General features: G+C 45.9%; 1 long non-coding RNA gene across 4 annotated transcripts in view; it reads left to right on the forward strand.

Moving 5' to 3' along the window:
• Nucleotides 1-12,868, forward strand: part of LOC135311887 (uncharacterized) — a 128,512-nt gene extending 115,644 nt beyond the window's left edge. For 2 of the 4 annotated variants that reach the window (XR_010371426.1, XR_010371428.1), the window contains 4 exons: nucleotides 5,208-5,298; nucleotides 6,283-7,922; nucleotides 8,062-8,197; nucleotides 8,544-12,868. This is a non-coding gene — a long non-coding RNA (uncharacterized LOC135311887). The remainder of the gene's footprint in view (nucleotides 1-5,207; nucleotides 5,299-6,282; nucleotides 7,923-8,061; nucleotides 8,198-8,543) is intronic. The other 2 variants (XR_010371432.1, XR_010371430.1) reach the window with 2 other exon arrangements.
• Nucleotides 12,869-23,969: the final 11,101 nt, after the last annotated feature.

Raw genomic sequence — 23,969 nt, forward strand, 5'->3', positions numbered from 1 at the left:
TTGTCTTAAATTACAGTACCTCAAATGTAATCATAGTCATTCCTTGTCTTATTTCAGTGCTATACTGTAGTCTGAATCAATTTTGTCTTCTCCCTGTGTTACTATCCTTGTAAGCACTTCCAAAAATTATTTTAATTATTAATTTTTTTCCAAAACACCAGCTTTAATCCAGAATATTACCAGTTTTCCACAGAAATACAGAAGTAGCACAGGAAGGCTGTGTATTTTAAGCTTCAGATCAAAGCGATGCTTAGCTATGTCCCCTTGGACATGCAACATCCACTCTTCTGAAATATCCATTACTGAGCTGGTTTTGAATTTTTTTTTCTTTAAAGCACGTAGCTGCCCACTTTCTATCTCCGTGCCAGATTTTTTTGCCCTTGAGTGTAGAACTCACCGCCTGGGCCAGAATGAGGACATGCTTCCTACATCTGCTGTGACAAAGTGTTGCATCACAGAATAGAGCTCAGTTTTCAGCAGAAAGGGAACGGGACAGAATGAGACTGGAAAGGCTGGGGGAACACTGCTGGGATTATGAAGAAGACATAGAAGGGGGCTCTCCTGCTTTCGGGGTGGTGCTGCACTGTGCAGACTCCAGTGCCGGTAGTGAGCACCAGTGCTCCTGTGCTTTTATGGCCTAGACAAGGGGTCTGTGCAGTGGGTGGGGAACTGGCTGACAGGCCGCACCCAAAGGGTGGTGGTAAATAGCTCCTTTTCCAAGCGGCAACCTGTCACTAGTGGGGTCCCCCAGGGATCAATATTGGGCCCGATGTTATTCAATATCTTTATAAGTGATCTGGATAACGGCATCAAGTGTAGCCTGACAAAGTTTGCTGATGACACCAAGTTGAGTGGGGAAGCAGACACTCCACAAGGGAGAGCTGCTCTGCAGAGAGAGCTGGATAGGCTGGAGGAGTGGGCCAGCAAGAACCTTATGAAGTTCAACAAGAAGAAGTGTAAGATCATGCACCTGGGAAAACATAATCCGGGAGTGCAGCACAGACTGGGATCCACCTGGCTGGAGAGCAGCTCTGTGGAAAGGGACCTGGGGGTCCCGGGTGGGTAGAAAGCTCAACATGTGCGAACAGTGGCTGCTGCGGCCAAGAAGGCCAACGGGATGCTGGGTTGCATCAAAAAGGGCATCACCAGCAGAGATAAAGCAGTCATTACCCCACTCTACTCAGCGCTTGTCAGGCCACACCTGGAGCGCTGTGTGCAGTTCTGGTCCCCGTTATACAAAAAGGATGTGGACAGGCTGGAAGGGGCCCAGAGAAGGGCCACCAGGATGATCAAAGGACTGGGAAGCTGCCATACGAGGATAGGCTGGGAGAGCTGGGTTTGTTCAGCCTTGAGAAAAGGAGGCTCAGAGGGGATCTCATCCCCATGTACCAGTACTTAAGGGGTGGCTACAAAGAAGATGGAGCCTCCCTTTTTACACAGAGTCCCATGGAGAGGACAAAGGGGAACGGACACAAGTTGCTCTTGGGGAGATTCTGATTGGACACGAGAGGGAAATTCTTCACGGTGAGGACAGTCACCATGGGACTAATCTCCCCAGGGAAGGGATTGGCTCGGCCACGTTGGACACCTTGAAGAGTCATCTGGACAGGGTGCTGGGCCATCTTGTCTAGTCTGTGCTTGTCCTAGAAAGGTTGGACTAGATGGTCCCTGAGGTCCCTTCCGACCTGGGATTCTGTGATAGTCTTTTCTGGAAAGAGCGATGGTGTTGGCAGGGATTTTGGTGGGGTTTGGGATTTTTCAGGGGACTTACACAGTGCTTAGGCTGCTTTTTGCCTAAATGGACCACAGAAGAATCTAGGTGAGAAGAGATTCCCTCACCTCAAGCGGGACACCTTTGATTGTGAACTGCAAGTAATATCAGGCTCTAATATAGCATGTGCTGATGCCCAAGCAGCTACTGAATAGAGAGTTTTATTACGTTGGGCTCCAGGCACCTAAATTCTGCCAAAATATAGGCAGGACAAGCCACGTGGCCAACACCTTCAGCCCCCCAGCCTCATGGCAAGGGACACTCGTTGGGCATCCGTCTGCAGAGACAGCAGTGTCTTGCTGCTCAGTGCTGAGTCGCCCATTGAGCAGGAAAACTGGGCTGCCCTAAGCTCCAGGCATGTGTGTTTTGTGCTGATGCAAGAAAAACTTCCATGCCTTGTTATTGATAGAAGTCTAACTTAATTTTCCTGTTAATGAGGGTTTAATAGTAGTCTATTAACGTTATCATGGTTCAGCTGATTTCCTTTCCTGGCTAAGTGAGCGTCCGTCGCTTTTTTCTCTCTGTGCTGAAAGGAAGCTGGTAAAAGAGTCAGCGTTGCTGAGAGGCAGATCATATCTAACAGTGCTGCTCCCATCTTCGCACTGGCGCACGTGCATCCTGCCTGTGCTGCCTGACACCACCATCCCACACCCGGTCAGAGCTCTTCTCCTGGCTCCTGATTTCCCCTTGGACTTTGGTGTGCAGACATATGTACATACTGCGCTCAAATGGCTCTCAGGTTTTACATTTAAAGACTCCTTTTTTTCTTAAACTTATTTTGATGGAACCTCTGCGGCGACATTACATGTACATACTTATTAACCACTCATCGATTATATATGTTTTATCCAGTTTGTACAGTATACAGTTGTGGGTATGGCCTTGAGTGAATTTCCTTGTCAGTGTTAAAACCACAAAGAAATCTAAAGTAGCTGAATGAAAAAGGAATCTCTTGATGAAACCATTTGCAAGGGACCAAAAGGGGGAGTACAAAACGAAAGCCCAGTCCAGCTGCAGGGAGGCGGCTGTGGGGACACTGTCATGGGCTGGCAGCTGCCGCGTTCCTGCACGTGTCATCTCAGACCTGAGCAGGGAGCGGACCTTGCTGGCAGATCCTGACTGCTCTTTATGTTGTGCATTATCTCAGTAAGTTTTGCATCTGTCTGTGTTACAATTTTGATTTCTGCCTTTGGGTTCCCCTTTTCCCATCATGTCTAATAAATTGAATTTGCAAAATATTGTGAAGTGACATTAGGATGTGCCTGTTTACAGAGTAGAATAAATGAATTAAATGCTGTGAACTAACTGAACTCATTTACTAATTGATGAATTAATTTAATCATGTCTGTTGCAAATAGGAGAACTCGAATGCTGACAGAATAAAGAGCCAACTCTCTTCTTCACTAAGTCATTAGGATTTCTTTGGTTGTAGTTTTCCTTAGTCTAGTAATGGCCACATTTTTAGAAGTAGGAGATTACACCAGTCATTCGCACTTTGGGGTTCTCCTCTGTGATTCTGTCCTATACCACTTCCCAGGCTGACATCTGCCTCTTGAATTCATTTGAAACTTTGAGGTTTCTAGTTGCATTTTCTTAGGCAAACGCTAGCACTAGTTCTTCATCCTTACCTTTTTTCACTGGTCAAACATTCAACACCATCAGTCACGTTGTCCAGCTCAAGACTTCGTCCTGACTGGATGTCTAATTCTGGGGGTTATTGTGATCTTTCTTAATCATGTTCTTAATGTGCACAATGACATTCTCTCTGTGCACGTTCTGCATCTCCTCTCTTCCAGATCTCTGCAAACACGTATTTGTCTATTGCCCCCATGCAGTCAAGTTCCAGGTGGGCATCTCTCTGCATTGCTTTATTTCCCTCCTGAGTAAGGTCTGCCTGATTCGCGCACATGTGAATTGGTAGCAGTCAGCTGCAGCTCAGTACAGTTTCAACAGAAAAGAGCTTTCTCCCATGCCAACCCTCTGTTAAATGCCGCAAAAATACCTTTTTATTTTTAAATCTTTACCTTCCTGTGATGTCTCGAGTAGGTAGGCCGTCAGGCTCTTTAATCTGCCTTTATATCAGGTTTTATTGCCTCATTATTCCTTATGCATCCTCTTTTTTATGTCTTTTCAGTCTTCCTTGCCTCAGGCAGAGTAAACCAGAAACTGAACTCCTTTTATTCTGTTTTATATGAACCTCCTAGATGGGTGTGTCTTGGTCCATGACTGTGGACTCTGCCTTGCTGCAGTAGCTTTACTGTGGCTCCCTTGGAAACCACTGGGAAGGTAAATACCTACACAGCCTCATAATCTACACAAACGGAGTTTCTTGGGTACCAAAGAAAATCAGACTAGAAACAGAACTTCAGCCTTCCTTGTTTTAATGCTCAGATTATGAGAAACTGACCTCGTTTATACCTTCAAAAGATGGAGCCAGGTATGGGGAGGAGACTAATAAGATCACAAGTAAGTTGCAGCAAAATGGTTATATATATGTAGTGTTTTTCTGATAGATAGGGACATATTTTTCTAATGTGACTGAAGTTGTTCAATAGCTGTAGTAGATTAAAGCAAAAACTACTCCACAAAACAAAATTATTTTCAAAATCCAACAGCCACTATTCCCCATCTCTCGCTGGCTGTGTTTAATATGTGGAGCATTATGTTGTGGTCCTCTAATTAGTTCTATAATTTTTGTGGCGTATGCCAGCATCAGTGTTTATTATTGAAGCACAATGTCTGTTTTTATCCTCATGATGTATTTTGTCCTGTAACTGTAGGCAAATATACGAACTGAGTAGTAAAAGGGACTCAGGAGTAAGGATCAGTAAATATTCAAAGCTGTGCTTGGTCGGGCAGATGTAATCAATTCCAGCACTGCCAGATGCTCGCTGGTTGATCCAGATGGCAGAGAAGCATCCTTGTCCAGCATGTAGTGAAGATCCCTCTCTTCTCCTGGCTCTTCCAGGCTCCAGCACAACTTGCAGGCTACTGATCAGTCTGTACACCCGTTTGCTAAATCTCTCATCCCTCTCTCTTCAAAGCCAGAAGAAATAAGCTCTTTAATCAGGTGACATAGCCTGGCCTAACCAAAAAGATGCAGAAATAGAGGGGAATGCGTAACTGCCGGGCGATTGTGTTTCTTCAGCTGGGCGAGGAGGTGGGCAGGTCCTGGAGGGTCTGCGTGGCTCTGGGATGCCAACCCTGGCAGCGCCCGGGGAGCTGCTGCAGGGCCTCCCCTGCGGCGCTGGCAGGCGTCAGCCTCGACCTGCCTTTCTGCGATGCTGTTTCATTCTGTGATAAAACAAGGTGATCCAAAATGGGACCAAACTGGTAAAAACGTACCGTAGCCGTGTGACCTTTTTCTGCTTCTGTAAGGGGAAGCTGAAGTGGAAATGCAAACACGCATCTAAATAAACCGTCTTATAAATTCCAGGTGCTGATCTCATGAAAGCCCCCCGCGTATGCCAAAGGAGGAACATGTTGTTTGAGGGAAAACCTATTTATAAATAGGTACAACCTGAAAGGTAAATAATTTCTGTTTCCGGTAAATTGGTAGAATATGCTCTCTGCACTGGTTATCTTTCCTGCTGTGAGGTTTGTAGTGTGAATATATCTGGCATAGGTTGTGTTTGTCGCGGTACCACAGCACTGTATAGGAAGTGGATATCTTTAAAAATTTTATTTCTGGTTCTTTCCTTCTTCAGCGTAACAAAGAAGGGTTCAAAGGTGGTTTGTTTTGCGCTGAAAATGTCTCTGGCTTGGCTTTTAGGGTTTTTTTTGCAGTGTCATACATGATGGGAGGAGTAAAGATTATTTGTCTTCAGCTAAAAGATAGTCTGCAGTCTGTTTTTCAGGTGTGGGAATTCAGTTGGGATTAAAAACCAACACACTTGGAGCGGTCAGATTGAATTTCCTATCCCTCTTAATTGCTCTCTTTTTGTTCTGTGTGACGATTTTAATTTCACTTCCTCTTCAGTAATCGTGGTGTCTTTCAAAGTAGTCAGAATTTGAGTTTGTGCTATACCAGAAAAAAAAATACAGAAAAGTAAATGTTTTCGTGTGTGCTTATTGTTATTTTTAAAAGATGCTTAAGAGCAATTCTTTCTAGGTCACCTTTCATCCTCTTAACAGACAAATTCACATGATCGTTTATGTAGCAATGTAAATGAATCCCGTGTTGAAGATAAACAGAGGGGCAAAAAAGTTTACAAGTGCCTGATTTTAAGAGCTCACTTTGTAGAGACATAAGTGGATGTGATACAATGCACGGCACAAGAATATAAACAGTAGGTGTAGTTTCTGAGTGCTTCATGACAGGGGCATTTCTGCTCAGCGCTGGGATTAGCACTTCTATTGAAACTTATGTAACAGCTACGTTGGCAGGGTGGTTTCTAAAAATGATGCTCATCGCTCTTCAGCTTCCAAAAGCTTTAAGTCAGAGAAAATCCTTCAAACTGAAGAATTTTTATTTTTTTTTCCCCTCCTGATGATCATCTGTTTTCTCCCAGATCCCAGAGAGATGCTACTGCATATGCAAGACCACGGTGGGGATGAAAACTAAAGTTTTTATAATGTAAAGACCTGGACAAGAAGCAGTGAGTTTTGTTGTGGGTAACTGTTCATGTTACCTTTGTTATCACACCTTAGAAACCAACAGAGAATTATGTTGCTCGTTATGGTTGTCCTGTACGATTTCTAAAGTATAACTTCTGCTGCTTTTACCCAGCAAATTGTGATGACCTTGGGGGAAAAAAGCCCTGTATTCCTGCCCCTGTTGACCCAAAGTCTGCTGTTTGACAGAAGAGCAGTCAGCTGCTATGGTGATGGGCACAAGATGGGAACACAGACAGAAATAGAGGGACGAGGCTGAAGCCGGACTGTTCCTGCTTCCTTACCGTTTCAGTAGCCCTTTCTGAATTTGGTGATGACTGATCTCAAGGGGTTAATGGGTTATTTCGCTGTTTTCTGCCTCAAATTCTCGCAATTAACTCAAAATAATAGGCAAAAAGGAGAGTGAGATACTCAAATTGATAACGTGTGTACAGGACTGCATATAATTCCCTGCAGTGCAGCTTGTGCCTGTTGGGCTTGAATTTGGATGCACAGAAATCTCCCTCCTCCCATACAAATTGAAGTCAGTTTTTGGTAATGCATAATTCATATAATGAAGCCTTTGTCACAAAAACATCTTACTGTTTTTCTCCCAGCTTGATAAGCCTGCTTTTACATTTTTAGGATTTCTGTTTCCTAATAATCCGCAATAGCAGCCTGAAGAGGTTTCAAAACAGAATTCAGAGTAAATCTTAGACAATTTGTACGTCAAGGATATTGCTCTACGCAGTAGGTGATTCTCTGGCACCTGCTATTTACAGATCCTTCCTCTGCAAAGAATTATTTCCCCGTGGCATGGGGGCACACTGCTGCCGTGGAGTCAGCGTGTAGGTGGATGGGAGCTCAAGGTAGTCTGTCCAGAGGTCTGCAGACCGATTTAGATACATCTTAGAAGGAGCGTTTACGCACATACTTCTGTATGAAACAGAGACAGCGCTTTCCTTTGATGAATTTTGAAGCTCCAATCGAAAATTACTCCTTCCATAGGGAATATGATACCTGTATTGTAGTGATGGGGTTCAGTGGTAAACCTTGATTGCCTGTTCTGACTGTAAATACACTCACATAAGTTCAGATTTTGAGGAGCAGTAACTTGTCTAAAAGCCTGTATAAGAGGCTGGAGGAAGAGAAGAATTATTATGAGGGTGCCAGAGCAGTGGCAGAGGCTGCCCAGAGAGGCTGTGGGGTCCCTTCCCTGGAGACATTCACCCCCCGCCTGGACGCGGCCCTGTGCCCCTGCTCTGGGGGTGCCTGCTCCAGCAGGGGGTGGGACGGGGTGAGCTCCAGAGGGCCCTTCCAGCCCCCACCAGTCTGGGATTATGTGATTATGAAATTGCATTTTAGTTTATCTCTTTGAAGAACAACACAGAGAGGGGACTAATTCAAACAGCTTCTGGGTTTGTTGGTTTTGGTTTTTTGGTCGGCTTTGGTTTTGGTTGTGGTTTTTTTTCAGATTCTGAGGACAAACCTGTCAATAACGAATTGCTTCAGAAATAAACGGAGAAAATTGTACCTGGCAGAGGCTGGTTTTTCTGAGGTATAGCACATCTGTTCCCCTCCTTGGTATCAGCTGATACTATGAATACCTTGCAGCATCAGCCATCAGCCCTTTCCTGTTAGAAGCTTTGAGAAGCTTCAGAAATTAAAACGAAAAACGTGTTGTGCATATGTAACAGGTATGGATGTTTCACTGGTGGGAAGTAGCGGTCTTTATTCAAGGGCTGCTTGCTTGTTCCAGAGGAATGTTCCCCAGATCACTCACTCGGTAGCTCTTCCCAATACAGCTAACGAAGGCACAGGAAGGGAAGTGAGGTATGTGAAGGACTGTCATCAGTATAGGGAATTTTGACAGTAATGGTTTATTATGTCATTAATTTCCTATCCCAAATGCTTTTTCTTCTTACTTGTTTATGTCAAGCCACTACAGACCGTCTGGTCATGTTAAATTCCAGCTGTGGAGGCTTTGATTGTTTCTTGCACGTTGCCAATTTTAAGATAAAATTATTCAGCAAGAATAATTTGAATTGAAAAATCCAGGCAGCAGGCCAATAGGGAAAGCTGGACCTTGTATAAGAAACTACTAAAACTTGAGTAAGAATCTCAGAGTTCAGTGGATTTATTTTTCTTGTGAAAGTTCAAGAGCTCTGTTTCATTGCAGGCTGAAACTCATCTCAACTCCTCATGAGCAGCTGAGCCAGGGAGATGCGATTTGATGCTATCCAAGGTGTAATTCCACAGTTCATGTCTTACGCAGTGCCATCCTAATGCGTTTCTGCCTACCCCCAGCCATTCATTTCCAGCTCAGCAGCAATGCAGTGCCATCTCGTTCCTGACGTTGTGGAAGACCACGCTGAAAATTTCTCGGTCAAGAAAAGAGACACTTTTTTTTTTCCTCTGAATTAGAACCATTTGAGTGAGCTTGTTTATAGCATGGCCTGCGGGCAGCTCTGTGGGTACACCTGAAGGTGACGTGACCTGCAGCATCAGAGGCAGCAGCGAGCGCCAGAGGGTGTCCCAGGGCGAAGTGAACTTGCTGTCAACAGAAATCTGCTCTGGGACCATAGCCTGGCTGAAGGGCTTTCACTAGCCACAGTATTATTTATTGAACTGCTGCTTTTCATTGTTATTTTATTTTATTAAGGAAGATTAACATCTTCTTGATTGGGCAGGTTTTTTTTCTGGAGGAGATAAACCACCTCTGAGAAGTCAGTCAGCTTTGTGGACAGCCATGAATGTCAATAAAGTCTTGGCAAACACAGTAGGTATTTATTCAGCCTTGCAAATTAAAAACATTTTTCCTGCCTGTTTAGCGAAGGGAACAAAAAAAGACAAATTACATAGCGGATGAGCTCTCTTGATAGTTGCAATTCATTAAGCTGGTGGTGAAAACGCTGGGGGATTGATGGTGCAGAAAAATAAAAGATGAAGCAGCTCTTCCCCAGTAGCTATGGTTTAAGTTCAAGTTGAAAATGACCGGAAAAAAAACCCAAAAAAATCCCTTTAAGACATCTGTAACTGACTTCACAGCCTCAATTTCTATCTTGGTAGGCAGTTCTTCCTCACTGCAGTTAGTATTAATTGGTTTTTCAGCTGACAGACAATTTCTCAATGGTTCCTCGATCTTCATCATGCCACAGGGTATCTGCAGCAGCTCATAAATGAGATACATGGCCAAGCGTTAAGTAGGAAGTTCGCACAATCCCTTCCTATGCTGTAGCTGTTCCACGAACAGAGGCTTTCTGCAGACTTGTCAATCTGTCATCTTTCCTTGGCTCCACATTTTATTAAGGAAAAAAAAAAGGTATTTAAAAAGTTACAATAAGTTGAGCAGTTTGTCAGACATAACGTACTCACAGGCTATTGTCTGCAAATTACAGGCTGACTCGGTCTTTCAGCCTGTCATAGCGGGATCGTAAAGCTGTCATAAGTAAAGCTGTAATAAAATCCATTTACACAGCTCCTGTTGTGGCAGAGCACGGAAGGGAGGCAGTAAGTCTTACTTTTTACAAATTTCCTGTACGGGATCATTAGTCCAGCTGGAAGTGTCTCCAAGTCGCTCCCAGTAAATGTTCTCTCTGATTATCCCTGGATTCATGTGATAAAGTGCCCACAATTGTCATTCGCAGTCAGAGGCGGGTCACAGTTCACATACTATTCCGAGTGCTTAACCACAGGAATTCGTCGCTGGAGGAGAGGGGGTTACCTGATAGGAGTTCAAATGCAGCTAAACCACCTGTAAGCCAAATCACTGGAATTATTCAACAGCAAAATAAAGCCATCGTAAACACTGATCTCACAGTGGTGTAATCGCAGACAAAGCTCCGCTCCTGTAAGTAATCCCATCGATGTCACACAAAGTCCTGTGAATTCTGAGGTATTGAAGATGAGGGCTGAAGTCACTGATGTGTCGTTCCCGTAATACTCTGTGGAATATTACAGAATGGTGATAGTTTGTAATTACAGAAACAAAAATGTAATTGGAAACTCTTCCATCTAAAATTTTTACCTAAGTAAATTCTGGGTTTGCTCTTCCTATTTCCCAAGCTCTTGCTTTTCTGCTAAGTAGATACCTAAATGTAAAGACATCACTTCCTCTGTTCCTCTTCTTCCTTTCCAGTTAAATGAGAAAATTGCTCTCGGCTTTTCTCATCATTAAATCCAGGGAGGACAGAACAGTCCGAGACCTGAAGATGTTTTAAAACTTACAGGACCTAATTAGAAGGAGGCATCTTGCACAAGTACAATAGCTGTCTGTCTGCAGTTCATTTGTTTTTCCAATTTAGAAATGACAGTTTACAGTCCTAATGCGAGAGTGTTTCTCATTATCTGTGTTCTAGAAACATGCAGAGTTATTACAAGTTTCGAAAGATGCTTTCTTCAGAAATGCAGATGATATTAAGCAGAGGAGTTTGCTCTCTGGACAGTCGGCTGGAGGTGCTGCAGTCTGTACCTGTCCTAGGGCTAGCGGTGAAGGCAGCAGCTGGACCTCAGCCTCAACTCCCATGTACGTCACGAATGCGACTGTACGGGAAGTGATGCTACAGCACGATTTAGCCTTGCCTTGTCCAGGGAAGATAATGGCTGTGAAATGTCATTGCTTTCCTTGCTGCACAGATGGCTCTCAGGTTTCTTGGACATTGCCATGAAGATTTTCTTGGAGAGGAGTGTGTTAGCTATGCTGTTGACAGATACCCTCGTGGGAACTGTCCACACTAATTTGAGATTCCTCTCCTCTATCTTCAGCCATCTAGAAGTTAGGTTTCTAGTCTAAGCTAGTTGTTTTTGTTGTCAGTGTGGTGAATGAAGGGAGAGATGTATTTCTGGAGATTGTGAAACCTTAGAAACAGATGTAATTAGATAGGGGTTTTTACATGGTTTGCTGACCCCGAAGAGGAGTAGTTCAAGAATATTAGGCTGTCCTCAGGAGACCACAGACAGGTTCATCTCAGATGATGGTTGTAATCAACTAAAATCCACTTCCACAGGACTTTCAGAGGCAGGTACAATGCACGCTGGGTGTATTAAACTGCAGGAGGGAAAAAGTAAGGTGCTTCGCTCTTCCTGAATGCACTACAGGAAGGGAAAGTTTGAGGCTTTTGCATGGCTTGAGGAAACAGTTCTGTGCTGCCCACACTTTAAAGCTGCTTTATTTTAACTGTGCCTAAAGCACTAGCGTTTCTTTTGCCCGCGTGGAAGATTCCCAGAGAGCTGTGCGCTTAGGGCAGAGCCCCGGGAGATGGGCACGAGCACAGCTCAGTCCTGCTGCTCCTGGCCAAGCTGCTTCCTGACTGCTCTGCTCCACACAGACGCTTTCTGGACAGATGAGCTGCATAATGAATCCAACGCTGATGTGGCCTGGCATAGTTATAGCTCTTCCAGTAACTGAAGCAACTGCCTGCTTTCAGAAGCCCAGCCTACTCCGTTTGGTTGTTTCCCTTATAACAATGTTGGTTTACAGCCGCATGGGGCACGCGGTGTCGTGCCTCCCTTCTGCCCTGCCGTCGAAACACACCGCGCCTGTTGTGCCAGCGCTGCTGCTTTGGGTAATTTGTTCCTTGCGGAGAGGCTGTGATGTACCCATCGAGTACTTCCCAGAACGTGTCACCGAGAGCGTGGCTGAGCCTCGTAATCTGTGCAAACACTCAAACTTGCTTGACGTTATTCTGCAGATGTGATTTGGATACGTTCGTTCTGCCAGCTGAGATGAGAAGTTGCAGACAGGTTATAAAAAAATACATCTGTTTAAAGGGAATAAAGTGTCTAGAATACACTTCAGTAGCAGACTTCCAGGAAAAAACCCTGTGTCAGACTTCTTAGAAGTAGTGCTGGGACCAGGTGGTAAGTGCCAGATCTGAACAGTCTGTAATTAATGCAATCCGTAATGTTAGGTTTGGGCGCCCACCTTTTCTCTAATGCTGCAAATACAACCTCATAGAGAGCTGGGCTGGTTTTCAAACTATCTGTGTGACCTTTTGAATGAATATTCAGCATTTAGGCATTAATATGTAGCTTCTGTCACACGCTGGTACTTCTGCTGCTGCTGTTAAAAATAACATATGTTAACATCTTGCAGGAGACCTATCACATGTTGTGTTGCTGTCACTAGAGGGAGTTCGCAGCAGTGCTTTCCTCACGGATTTGTTTGGTGGAAGTCGTGCTGTGGGCAGACCTCAGCAGACACAATGTGTTAACAGAAGACAGTAACAAAAGTAGGAAGGTCCTTCTTCCCTGGTTAAACCCTTATTACATGTTGTCCAAGCTTGACTAACAAAATTCTTCAGGGTGACACTGCTGTAAGCAATTCTCTTTCTGTTGGTAGCACTATAATAGAAACCAGAAGTGAACGTTTGGTGACTGAAACAAAAATCAAGGGTAAGAATAAGAAAAAAGCATCAACTATTTAATAGGGAAAATAAAGGTGAAAACCCAACATGGATAGGTACTCTTCTGTGGCGTTTCCAATTTATTTTTACAGGAGTATCTTCCCCGCTAGAAACAAGCTCCCTCAGGAAGCTGGTTTCATATGGTGGTTTAGATTTAACTATTCATTGTCTAGCACCATTTGAAATCAGTGTTCTTGGAGGAAGAATGTCTGCCTTCGTCAGTGCAACGGATCCTCGGAAACCCCGGTGGAAGAGAAGGTCAGGATCTTCCTTGCGTGCTCCTGCGTTACAATTAGCTCCACCAGCACCACCAAAGCCCTGCAGCAGCCTGGGCCTGCAGAGCCTACAGTCCAGATGACCCTTGGGAGAGCAATGCAATGTGCGATTTCAAAGGCAGGAACTCTGCTGTAATAGTGCTGGGCAGCAGCATGTTTATAGTATCTGTAGGTGGTGAACCAGAACTTTGGAAACAGAGAAGGGCTTACGAGACATAAACAATGCAAAAAGCTGTAATACAGAATTGCAACACAGTATTGAAGACGTTGACATTAATGCACCAACTAGTAAATCTAGTACAGACCACGAATTTGTACATGATGGGAATAAGGAACTTCATTTGCTCCACTTTCTTTTCAGTTTAAAGCCTGTTTCAGCCTTGCATAGATACGTTTTTGTTAGTTCTTTACTGCCCTTGTAAATACATGTAAGTATATATAAATACATGCATATTCCGTATGTATATAAATACATGTATCCTACAAGACACGCAATCAAATTTAAAGCAGATAATTTTAAATTTCAGCACTGGCAGTTCTAGATGCTCTTTGCATCCCTGCTGGGTGTTTGCTTTTTCATTGTGGCATGTTTGGCAGCTCTGAATACGCTTATTTACTTTGTGTGACGTACCGCTCCGGCGTTCAGGTTGCAAGGTGATGGCCTCGTGCGCAAGCCGTAGTTACTGGAAACGGCCAGCACCACCGTCTGGGAGAACTGGACCGCGCGCGGTAGGTCACGTTGGCCAACTCTGCTGAAATTTGGAGAACTTGAAGTGCTTTGAGATTGGCCTTGCCATATCAAAAGACGTGTGTAAGTAACGATTGATGTTGATGGTTTTCACCTTCTAAATCATTGTCTTCTCACAGGTGTTTTAATCATATTTCTAATATTTTTTAGTGAGTAATGCCACAGAGGTAATTAATCAACACTTAGCAAGTATTTGAGGATCCTCCAGTGTAAAATACCATCCAGCACTTAACTCTTCATGCTTGCAGATCTCAGTAACCCCTTTAGAGGATGACTGATTTCTTTTGGTGTTCAGAGTCAATAATATTTTCTAGCACCATTTGAAATCGGTTATAGTGATTGGGGAATTGCTCCTTGTGAATTTTATACGAGAGGCTCCAAAGAGAATCTTTAATGGGATTATCTAGGACTGAAAAAAGGAAAGTGTTATTTTAGTGAATGGAATTGCTGAATCCAGAAATTCTACACACTTTAACTCCAGTGATGCCGAGAGCTTTCATGTAGCTGGAGATTCTTCCTAGGAGAAAACAGAATCTTCAGTAACAGAGTACGTAAAACATAACACGAGGTCTTGATTTAGGTCGTCTGTGTACAGACAATACTGAGAATGGTTTCGAAAGCCGTGCAGTACTGAGAGTGGAGATAAAGGGAGATGGTTTTCCCAATGAGAATAATCAGTATTGACTTAAGATGAAAAAAAAAATACCGTGTTGGGTTAGTGATCTGGCTGTGAGGTATGAGGAAATAAAAAGTCGGCAGCAGGAAGCCTCCCAGTCTCCAGTTACTGTACTCCGGACATGCTGAAAGCGAGATCTTGTGAATGATTTCATTGCCAGCCTGAGAGCGTTTTGCCTTCTCCTCTCTCACAGTTAACGGTGTAAGCCACAAAAAAATAGGAGTCATCTCTCCAAGGATGTTATAATATCTAAGAAGTTTTGTCTGAAAATTCAGCTCATTGGAGAAACAACTGGCCACAGACAGAGAGTTGAAGCAGGGCTTGTGTCCCCGGGTGCAGCAGGATCTCATCACCCGCGAAGATAATTTCTGAAAATCATCCTTCAACCAGCCTGTCACACTGCGTCCAGCTTTGGGGGATCTGCTAGCAGAGACCAGCCTACAGCAAGGCATCCCTGTAGTGGGAGATATTTTACTAGATGTGCTGGTGAAAACAGCCACACGCTGCCTTTCCCCACCGTTCTGTAGGGGGGAACTGAAAAATAGCTACAGACTCTAAACAACTGGAGCAGCTTTGGGGTATTTGGTGGCATTTCTAAGGTTGTGGCTGGTTGTTTGCAGCAAATTTACTTTTCTGTCTCCCCTTCCTCTGTCTTTTCACCAATATATGCTCCCATTACTTTTATTTCTGTTTAAGAAGGGATCAATAATTGCAAACCAAAAGAGACTATCTGTAAAGTACTTGGCCTCTTTCTAGTCTCTCGCTTCCATCCATTTGTGAAATCCACCCTCATGATTTGTCTCTTTTTTAGATTAAACTCTCAGAAGTGGGTAGTACTGTGTTCTGTACAAAAGTCTCTAGGTTACCCTATAAATTCATATAAAAATGATTAAAACATTGGAAACATAGATTTGCTAACAGCATTGGGGGTTTTTTGCAGCACAATACAGAGAGCTGACACCTGCCCACTTACGTATTTTAGGGGGTTTCACAGATGTTCTCGCTGAGGTTAAAAGCTATACAGAATAAAGTATCGTGCTCTGGAAATGTGGCCTACAAGTAAGCAGCGTGTTTTAAGTACATCCACGGCTTAAGTAGCTCCCCTACAGGCGGTGGCTTAAACGATTTCTTGTGCGAAGCCCTTGAACAAGCAGATGGATCTATTTGGAGTTTAGCTGCTTGTATTGTGCTTGTCAGGGTAGGATCTTAACGTCTAGGCTGCTTTACAGTTACAGGAAACTTGTTAGCACAAAAACCAATCTCAAGGTAAGAATCAATCACAAGGTAACACAGAGTGATCGCACAAAAACAGCTGAAGGAGATTATTAAAGTTTTAATTATGTCTGTTGAAAGGTAAGAGCTTTCTAAGCCATATTAATTTTCTCCATTTGCACCATATAGCGAGAAAAAACAGCTGCCAAGCGCGTGGATCTCACGAAAGGCTCTTCAGACGCGAGTACTGGTGCTAGTGTGCCCGTGTGCTTACGGGATTGTGTCCTGTGCCTCGCTGGATCTTCCCAGCAGCAACAGGGAAAGGAGGAAAGAATGAAGGAAGCTGGGAAAGAAGGAAGAAGAATGCTTCATGAAAACTGAAGCGTTACACTGTAAAATATGTATGTGTACGAGGAGGAGAGAAGCGTGTGTACTGGGCTTTTTTTTTCTTATCCTATTTGCTCTCAGCTCTTGGCCTTTTTAAAAGGCGAAGCTACTGGCAGGCAGACCTCCGTGTCACACAGCCAGAGTCAGCTGCGAAACGGCGCTTACGAAAATCGCACCAGTCTCAAAAGGCTGCTCAGGTACCGCAGCGTGTAACGTAACCCATTTGTTTGCAAGTCTGCTCCGTCCTGTTCGAAACCCCTGCAGCGATTGCAAAACGTAACGTGCGAGGAGATTGCTTCACGGCCTGCAGAGTTTGTCTAGTTGTCGGTCTTCTGGAACGATGTTAAAATGAATTAAACGCTTGGACTAAGCGAGAAACAACACTGGAAGTCAACTGCTGCTCTTCCCTCTCTGCTCACTCTCCCGTCTGGACTGACACAGAAGGTGTTTGATGGTGGCTGAGAGGGAGAGGAGGGTGACGTGTACCGGGAAGTTTTTAATACAAAAAATATTTCAGAAATGTCTTGCACTCTTCCCTTTTTCTATTAATGAGGCATTAAACCAATCCATTTTCCCACACAGATGCTAAATTTCAGTTGTCACATGAATTTGCAACTTTTGTGATCTTGCATTGTAATCTTGAAATGTCTGGCTTCTACCTAAGGGAGTTCTGTGAAATTCATCCTATATTGCGAATCGGGGGGGTGCCTACCCTGGTCACGTTAAATAGCTTGGGGTGATGGTGGAGAACTGCTTTGTTTTCACAGCAAATAAATTGAGGGTCAGAACTGTAACTTGCAGTATCTTAACCTTTACATTAATTGATGAAACACGCAGGCATAAAGTGCTTAGAAAAGAGTGGAATGGGAAAAAGGCAAAATTGTGATCCTCTACAAGACGCTTCGCAATTCCTTCAAGCCAGTTTGAGACTCGGTAGCCAAAAATGACCTGCTTGTGAGGGAGCTGTCATGTCCTCAGCACACGTTTCCAGTGCCGTGATGGACAGCAGAGGTACAAGCAGAATAAATCCGGGTAGCATGGCTTTTAGTGCAGGCTGGCCGTGTCCAGCTGGGACCTTTGTGAAGTATGAAACAGCAGAGGCTTATGTTGGCAGGGCTTAGCTACGCTGTAAAACAGACTATTAAAGCTCGCAGCAATTTAAAGATGCCAGGAGAGCAAATTCTTACTCGTTTGTGTAATCCCAACTAAAATAGCGTTATAATTTCTCGATATCTTTGGTAAGTCAGATCCAACAGCGAAGCAAACTTCAGCGAAGCGGCCTTAGTTAAGCTGCCTACATACACGAGAGGTTCTCACTTTGCACGTGTCATTCCAGACGGCTGTACGCCGCAGAGAGCTGGCCTGTTTTCTGACAACGGCTCATCAGTCTGGTGGCTGCTGTTCGCCCGCAGTGCCTGTCAGAGGCTGCAGGTACACCTCCCCTTGGAGCATCAAGAGCTTTTGGGTCCCGAGCGTAAAAGCTGGAGCAGCTACGTGCTCCCAGCTCTGCAGGCAGGAGGATCTTCCATATGTTCATACTAGTCAGCAGAGTGGTTGCCGACCTTTGCTCAGAAGCTATTCCCATTCAGCTCCGTGAAATCGGAGGCAGCGATTTTTTTCCCTCTGTCTTTCTCACCTTTCTCTTGCTTTCCTCCAGCAGGCTACGGCGGGGCGTGTGGCTTCTGCTCTGCTACCCGGATTGCTGGGGGTCTGAGGCATGCTGTGTGCAGCTTCGGTCTGTGCTGCCTTCTCAGCATCGTGGTCTGTCTCTTCTCCAGGTTTCCTCTCTGGAGAACCTGCAGCAGGTGATTTGGCTTGAATCCTGGGGGGGTCCAGAAAGCCAGTTTCTCTTTGCGTCACAGAACAGGTTTTTAATGGCCACGTGCTGTAAAAAGGAGAGGCGAGCCTTGGAATCCCAGGGGTTTGAGCTCAGTATTTTGGTGCTAGCAGTGTTCAGTCACCTGCAGAGGAGACATTTTCTTGAGCTCTACTTTCCAAAGCGATTAACGTGTCGAGTCTTACACACCTCTGGCTGGATGCCAGCCTGTCGCAGTCCTTCGGAGCGGCACAGCCTGGGATGACGTGGTTGGGAAGGGGTGTCCAGGCACGCTCTGGAGGAGCCCACTGTGGTACGGTCCCCTGAGCAAAGCGTGGCAGTGCAGAGTGCGGACATCACCGGGGAATGTGAGGCATTTCTTTTGACTTCGTTTCTTCAGATAGCATTCCTCTTTTTTTCACTACCATAACATCACTGCACACGGGGGCGTTAACGTAAAACCCTGTAGGATTTAGTTACAATTAATGATTTTACTTGGAAGACACTCAAATGCCACCATGCAGGGTGAAACTGTGAAACAGATTGGCGGTTGCAAAAGCTGTAAGCACAGGTGAGACAGACAGTCTTTTAATGGCCTCCGGAGGACCGCAAAGCTATTTTCTCGACTAGATTTTGCCATTATTTGATTTTTAGTCTTGCCTGTCCTTATTGTGGAACAAATTGAGAGAAGAATGGCTTGCTAGTCTCCCAAATCATTTTTCATTACTAGAAATAGCTTGGGCTGATGAGATTGCTTGCTGAAAGGTGCCAAAACCCTTACAGATCAGAACCTACTCAAAATCACATCTGGGAAAAACTTAAATTTCTCAGGAAATTCATGGAAATGATCACGGATTCCCAGGCTTTCAAATAAACTGTCATGTAAAGACTGTCCATTACATTTCTAGTGTGAGAACTGAAATCACAACTGAAGCGCTGATGAAGGAAAGAGAAATTACCTTTGGTGCAAGTAAATTTGCAGATTTCGCTGTGCAAATCAAAATTCCAGTCGGAGAACTTTTGAGTGAAATGACGGTGTAAAAAGCTGCTTTTTAGCTGAGATTAGCCTGGAAATTTTAAGACACTCATGAATAATTTATAAACCAGCCTTCCCACGGATGAGCAGCAGTACCAGAGCATGGCTACGTTTGTCACCGTACTGAGATGTTTTCTGGCGATTGTGGGATTTTTATGGTGTTCTCGTTAGTTGTTGCTTAACTTTTCATTTCCCAAATGTAAACAGAGCTGAGGAAGCAGATCGTTAAAAAGGGCGAGTGAAAAAGCAAAGTACTTGCGTGCTGCGTTCTGAGCAAAGCGTATAAATCACCCGTGTTGGAATTAGGCTGCCAGCCCAGCAGTGGCATCAGGAGGAATGGCCAGAAGATAATTTTTAAAACCATGGCGAGTCAGAAGGAGCGGAGGGAAGAACCCGAGAAGTTTGAGAACCTGTCCCGTACTCAGTTTTCAATTTTAATACTGTTTTAACACACGCAATTTCAAAATCCGAACCAAATCCGCTTTTCAGTGTGCCATTTAGCTCCGCGGTCGCTGAAGCCATGGGACCAGTTGAGCTCCCTGTCTGATGCTCCTGCATTAGCAAGGGCGGGGAATGCTTAAATTCACGCAAAGTTCTTTTAAATTAGAGTAACTCTAAAAAAACTTTTAGGAAGGCCAGTTTTCATTTGGTATTGAATCTAGCTGTTTTCTAAACTAAATTTGGGGTTGCAGTGTCCTTTGAGCCTCCAGAAGGCACTTCAGTAACCCGTCGCTGCCTCCTGGCAGGAAAGCCGGGGGATCCCATAGGGTGCAGGGGTGGGTGGGGAGGGTGGATGTGCCTCCTCTTGAGAGGTGCTAGGGCAAGGGGATAGCTGGGGGCTCGTACCCCCAGCGGGGTGCTCCGTGGCTTCCCTTTCTCTTCCCGAGCCAGCCCACCAGATGTGAGATGCCGCCTTTGGCCCGGGAAGCAGCAGGAGCTGCGTGGTTTGCTTCAGCGGGAGAGGCCGTGGGTGGAGAGAAGCTGGCAGGGATCCCAGAAGCCGTTGCGAAGAGGCTGCTCGCGGGGGAGAGTGAACTTGCCACCCACTTCGGATGAAATCATGGAACGGACAAATTTGAGTAAAGGCTGGTAAGGTGAGGAAGGTGTTGGGTCTAAAAAAAGGGGGATGAGAGAGGAAGGATGCTGGACCAGCGAGGAGGGCAGTTCCTGTGCTGGTGGGTTTGAGGAGGATCTGGTTTTCACGGGAGCGCGCTGTGCTTGTAACAGATATGAAGCTGGTATAAAGGGAGGAATTTGCCACAGGAAGGTTTGCTTTAGTGCAGTAGAGAGGTAGAACTTTGATACGTGACTCAGTTGATGGAAATTTATTAATATGTGTCTGAACGGAGGAATGTTTGCTCCCAGACAAGCTGCTGCTTTCCCGGTCTAACCAAACTGGGGCCGAGGAAGGTGCATTCCTGGAGCAAGGAGGGAGAGGAAGAAAAGCTCTTCTCTGGAGCTGGCTTGTTTAACACAGTGGGTTTTAAGGGCTGCAGCCAAAGAGAGGTTGCATTGTCACTTTTCTTACCCAAGAAGCGTGTTGCCTTGCTGTCACCAGCTGGATGGGCGCATTGTCTCCACCAGAGGAGTTCTGGTCCTCACCCTACAAACCCGCGAAGAAAAACTCCACCGTGGCTTCTCGTTTCACTCTACTCTGAGACTAAACATCACCCAGCGTGAACTCTTAGGGTTTTTTCCTCTACTATTACCTCATTTATGATAAAATACATCACTTATGAGAGCAGCTGTTTAATCCCAATGAGAAGACCTCTAGTGTCATCGTTTTCCGCCCAGATTTCTTTCCAAGCCGCCTCACTGCAGTTTATCCCGCATCGTTTCTGGAGAGCTCATGCAGGCGGAGAGCCAGCTGAAGGAGCGGACGTGGTCCCCGGAGTGCATTGGCGCGAGGTTTTGTCCAGCGCACCCGCTGAAGACAGCCTGAATCTTCTGGTGGGTTTTGTGAGATCTGTTTTGCTCTTGGAAACACAGTTCAGGACATTACCGTCATGGTCTGGCTTTGAGGAACGGGCTTCTCAGCCCTCCTCTGTCTGCTCCAGCAAGCGAAAAACGATTTGCAAAACTCTTTCCCCTCCATCAACTCCAGCGGGTGCAAGTTGTAATTGTTTGAGGAGAGATACAGCCAAAAAAAAAAAGAAAAAACATTTCCCTAGCTCATTTTCTTTTCCCAGAAAACCAGATGGATGAATCATTATAACAGCAGCTATGACAAGGGACCAGACAACAGACTAAGCCCGAAGCCCAGCCCAATTGAGGCAAAATGAAAAACTGTCCAAGGATTTACCAGTCCTCCCTCCCACATGTGTTTAAAGGAGCAAGGCTCCACAACGGGGCATGCCGCTCTCGTGTGGGTTTTAACCATCCCCTTACGTCCTAGCGTAGCAGCAAGGCCAGCTATTGTGCAGACCACAGTATAATAAACCCAGCAGTACGTCAGCAGTGAGGTCCGTGTAACGCGATGATGTGGTCGCCGATGAGCACCGAAAGCTGAAGCTCCTTTCGCCAGAGCTAGCAGCCTCACTGCTTCGTTTGTGGTTACGTGCCAGGCGTTCCTCTGCTGGGAGAGTTATCTCCAAGGTCCATAGACACGCTCTTAATATAGTAGAGCAGTACTATGCATAAAACGCTTCAAAATAACATCAGAAGTGACAAGGCTGAAAAAGCATTTAAACATTAGGAGACGCCTGTCTTCAGGCTGCCCACATAACCTCTGTGGGTGCCTGCGCTATGGTGCAGTCCTTAATTACGTGACTGGAAGTTATGTTTTCCCAGGGGACACTGCCCCGCGCCATGCACGCGATGGCTGTTCACTGAGTACCACCGTACAGCAGGGGTTTCTTTTTTCTCCTTCATGCTCATCTCTGCAGCATCCAAGTGCTGTGGCCAAAGCAATCGCTGCGATGACATCTTTTTTTTAGGTGAGGGTCTATTGTCATTTCTGCTTTAGAAACAAAGAACCGGCACACAGAGAAATGAAGGTCAAGGGATCGATTAATTTTGGGTGCCCAATTTGAAATAGCCAGGGCAAGATATTCAAGACTTTCTGTTCAAAGCGCAGATTCCTCTCATGCCTTTCTTTGTTTTCTTCCAACCCCCTGCTTCGTTTATTGCCCTTTTCCAAGTTCTGCCTGTTGGGCACTCTAATTATGATTCTTAAATTCAAATGCTGCTCTTAGGTTTCAAGTGTTTTGATCGCTGGCTGAAAAAAGCTATAGCTGAGCTCCACTCTGCGCAATAAAGCGTTCCCTTTTTTCTGCAGGGTAAACAAGGAGTCGGGGAGGGTCACTGCAGGTAAAAAGCGACAGGTCTGGGAGGAAATAACAGGGCATCATTAAAGCCAAAGCACACGTGAGCGATGTGGAGATCTCTTCACCTCTCCTACTTCCATGGACCCCATCACAGAATGAGGACAGCACAAAGCAGCTGCATCTCTAATAGAAAAAAACTGCTTTTTACCTCCACAGTGGACTCGGTACTCAGGGCTTGGGTCCATTGGTGCTTCAGCAGAGGTGGCCGTGGAAGAACTGTGTGTAGAGAAGGAGAGACCGGACCCACGAGAGGGACAGGAAGGCAGAGGGAACCAGGGGTGAGCAGTGCTGCCAGCTGTACCGAGCAGGTATTTGTTATATTGGGAATAGCCTGTACTTGTGGGACTTGGTGAAATGCCAGGGAATGTCTGAGGGTGAGGCTGTGGTGCTCCTCACGAGATGTTACCAAGCCCCCAGAGCCTTTGGGGACCAGCAGTGCTGAACCCTGTGTGCTCCCGGCTGCCGCAAGCACGGCCATACCCAGCCGCACAAGGACATGATGTGTCCTGTCTCCAGCCAGGGAGGTCTCAGCACATCCACCTTTTATTTCTGCCCACAGAGTCCTCCCGCCGGGCAGGCTTTGGGTGACCGCCTCCTGTGCCCCACATCTGGAAATACCCTCAGGACCTCGCCTTTGGCTTTGGCAGAAGAAAGCAACGGGACGGTGGTGTCCCAGGCTGGCACTGGGGAGCGGTGGTTTGGCTGTGTTAGCCAGTGGCTTGTGAACATGCAAAGGATATATCCCAAGTGTGGGACAGGAGCAGAGCAGATGAGCATGGCACCAGTGAGCCGAGACCTCGCAAGGCCCCTGGGATGTGGGTTTGAGTAGGAGGGAGCTGAGAAGGACTTGAGGGCAGGAGGGATGGTGATTCACCATGGAGCAATGCCTGGATGGCTCCAAAGGGGACCTTGCACACATCTGTCCTGGCTTTTCCTGCTGCCGCAGGGGATTCCTGTGTTCCTCCTTGCTGCTTCCTTCACCTCTGGGGCTGTGTGTCACTGTTGCTGTTGGAAACATCACCATTTCGTAAGCAGAAGCACAGGAGAGCTCTGGTCTGCAGAGAGAACATGAAAGCAGCTCGAGGACACTCAGAAGCAGGAGAACCAGTTACTTTTAATCGAACTCGTACAGAAATGCTGGGTCAAAGGGACATCTCAAATCTAGCCTCCTACTCAGAGTAGGGCTGTAGCCAGGCTGTCAGCTGTGACTTGGTCTGGTCAAGTCCTAAAACCCCCAGGGATGGAGGGTGCACCAGCTCTAGGGGTCTCCGTCTCAGGGCAGCACTACCTTGCAGCGAGAGCCTTTCCTACATCCAACCTGAGCCTCCCAAGCCCCAGTTTGCAGCTGATGCCTTTCCTTACAGTCTGGCACAGCAGACAGGGGTTTGGCTGTGTCTCTGCAACCCCGTTTTGCGTATTTGTAACCAGCTCTTAGCTCACCCATCAGCCTCCTCGGGGCCGCTCAGGGCTTTGTCCTCGCTATTTGCACCCCCCTTGGTTGTAGCCAAAGCACAGAAACCCACCGCAGCAGCTCCCTCCTTTCAAGCCCTGCTCTGCTCTCCCAAAACCAGGGCAGCAGCCGTGGGCACACCTGCGCGGGAGGAGTCACCCCACCGCGAGCAGCTCCCGTGGGACTCGGCACCGTCTCCTGCCCAGGCGGCAGCTTCCACCCGCCGCTCTCCAGGCCACGCACCTCCAGACGGCTGAACTGGGGTGAGATGAAGC

Source organism: Phalacrocorax carbo, chromosome 1 (genome assembly GCF_963921805.1).
Source record: "Phalacrocorax carbo chromosome 1, bPhaCar2.1, whole genome shotgun sequence".
NCBI classification, from domain to species: domain Eukaryota; kingdom Metazoa; phylum Chordata; class Aves; order Suliformes; family Phalacrocoracidae; genus Phalacrocorax; species Phalacrocorax carbo.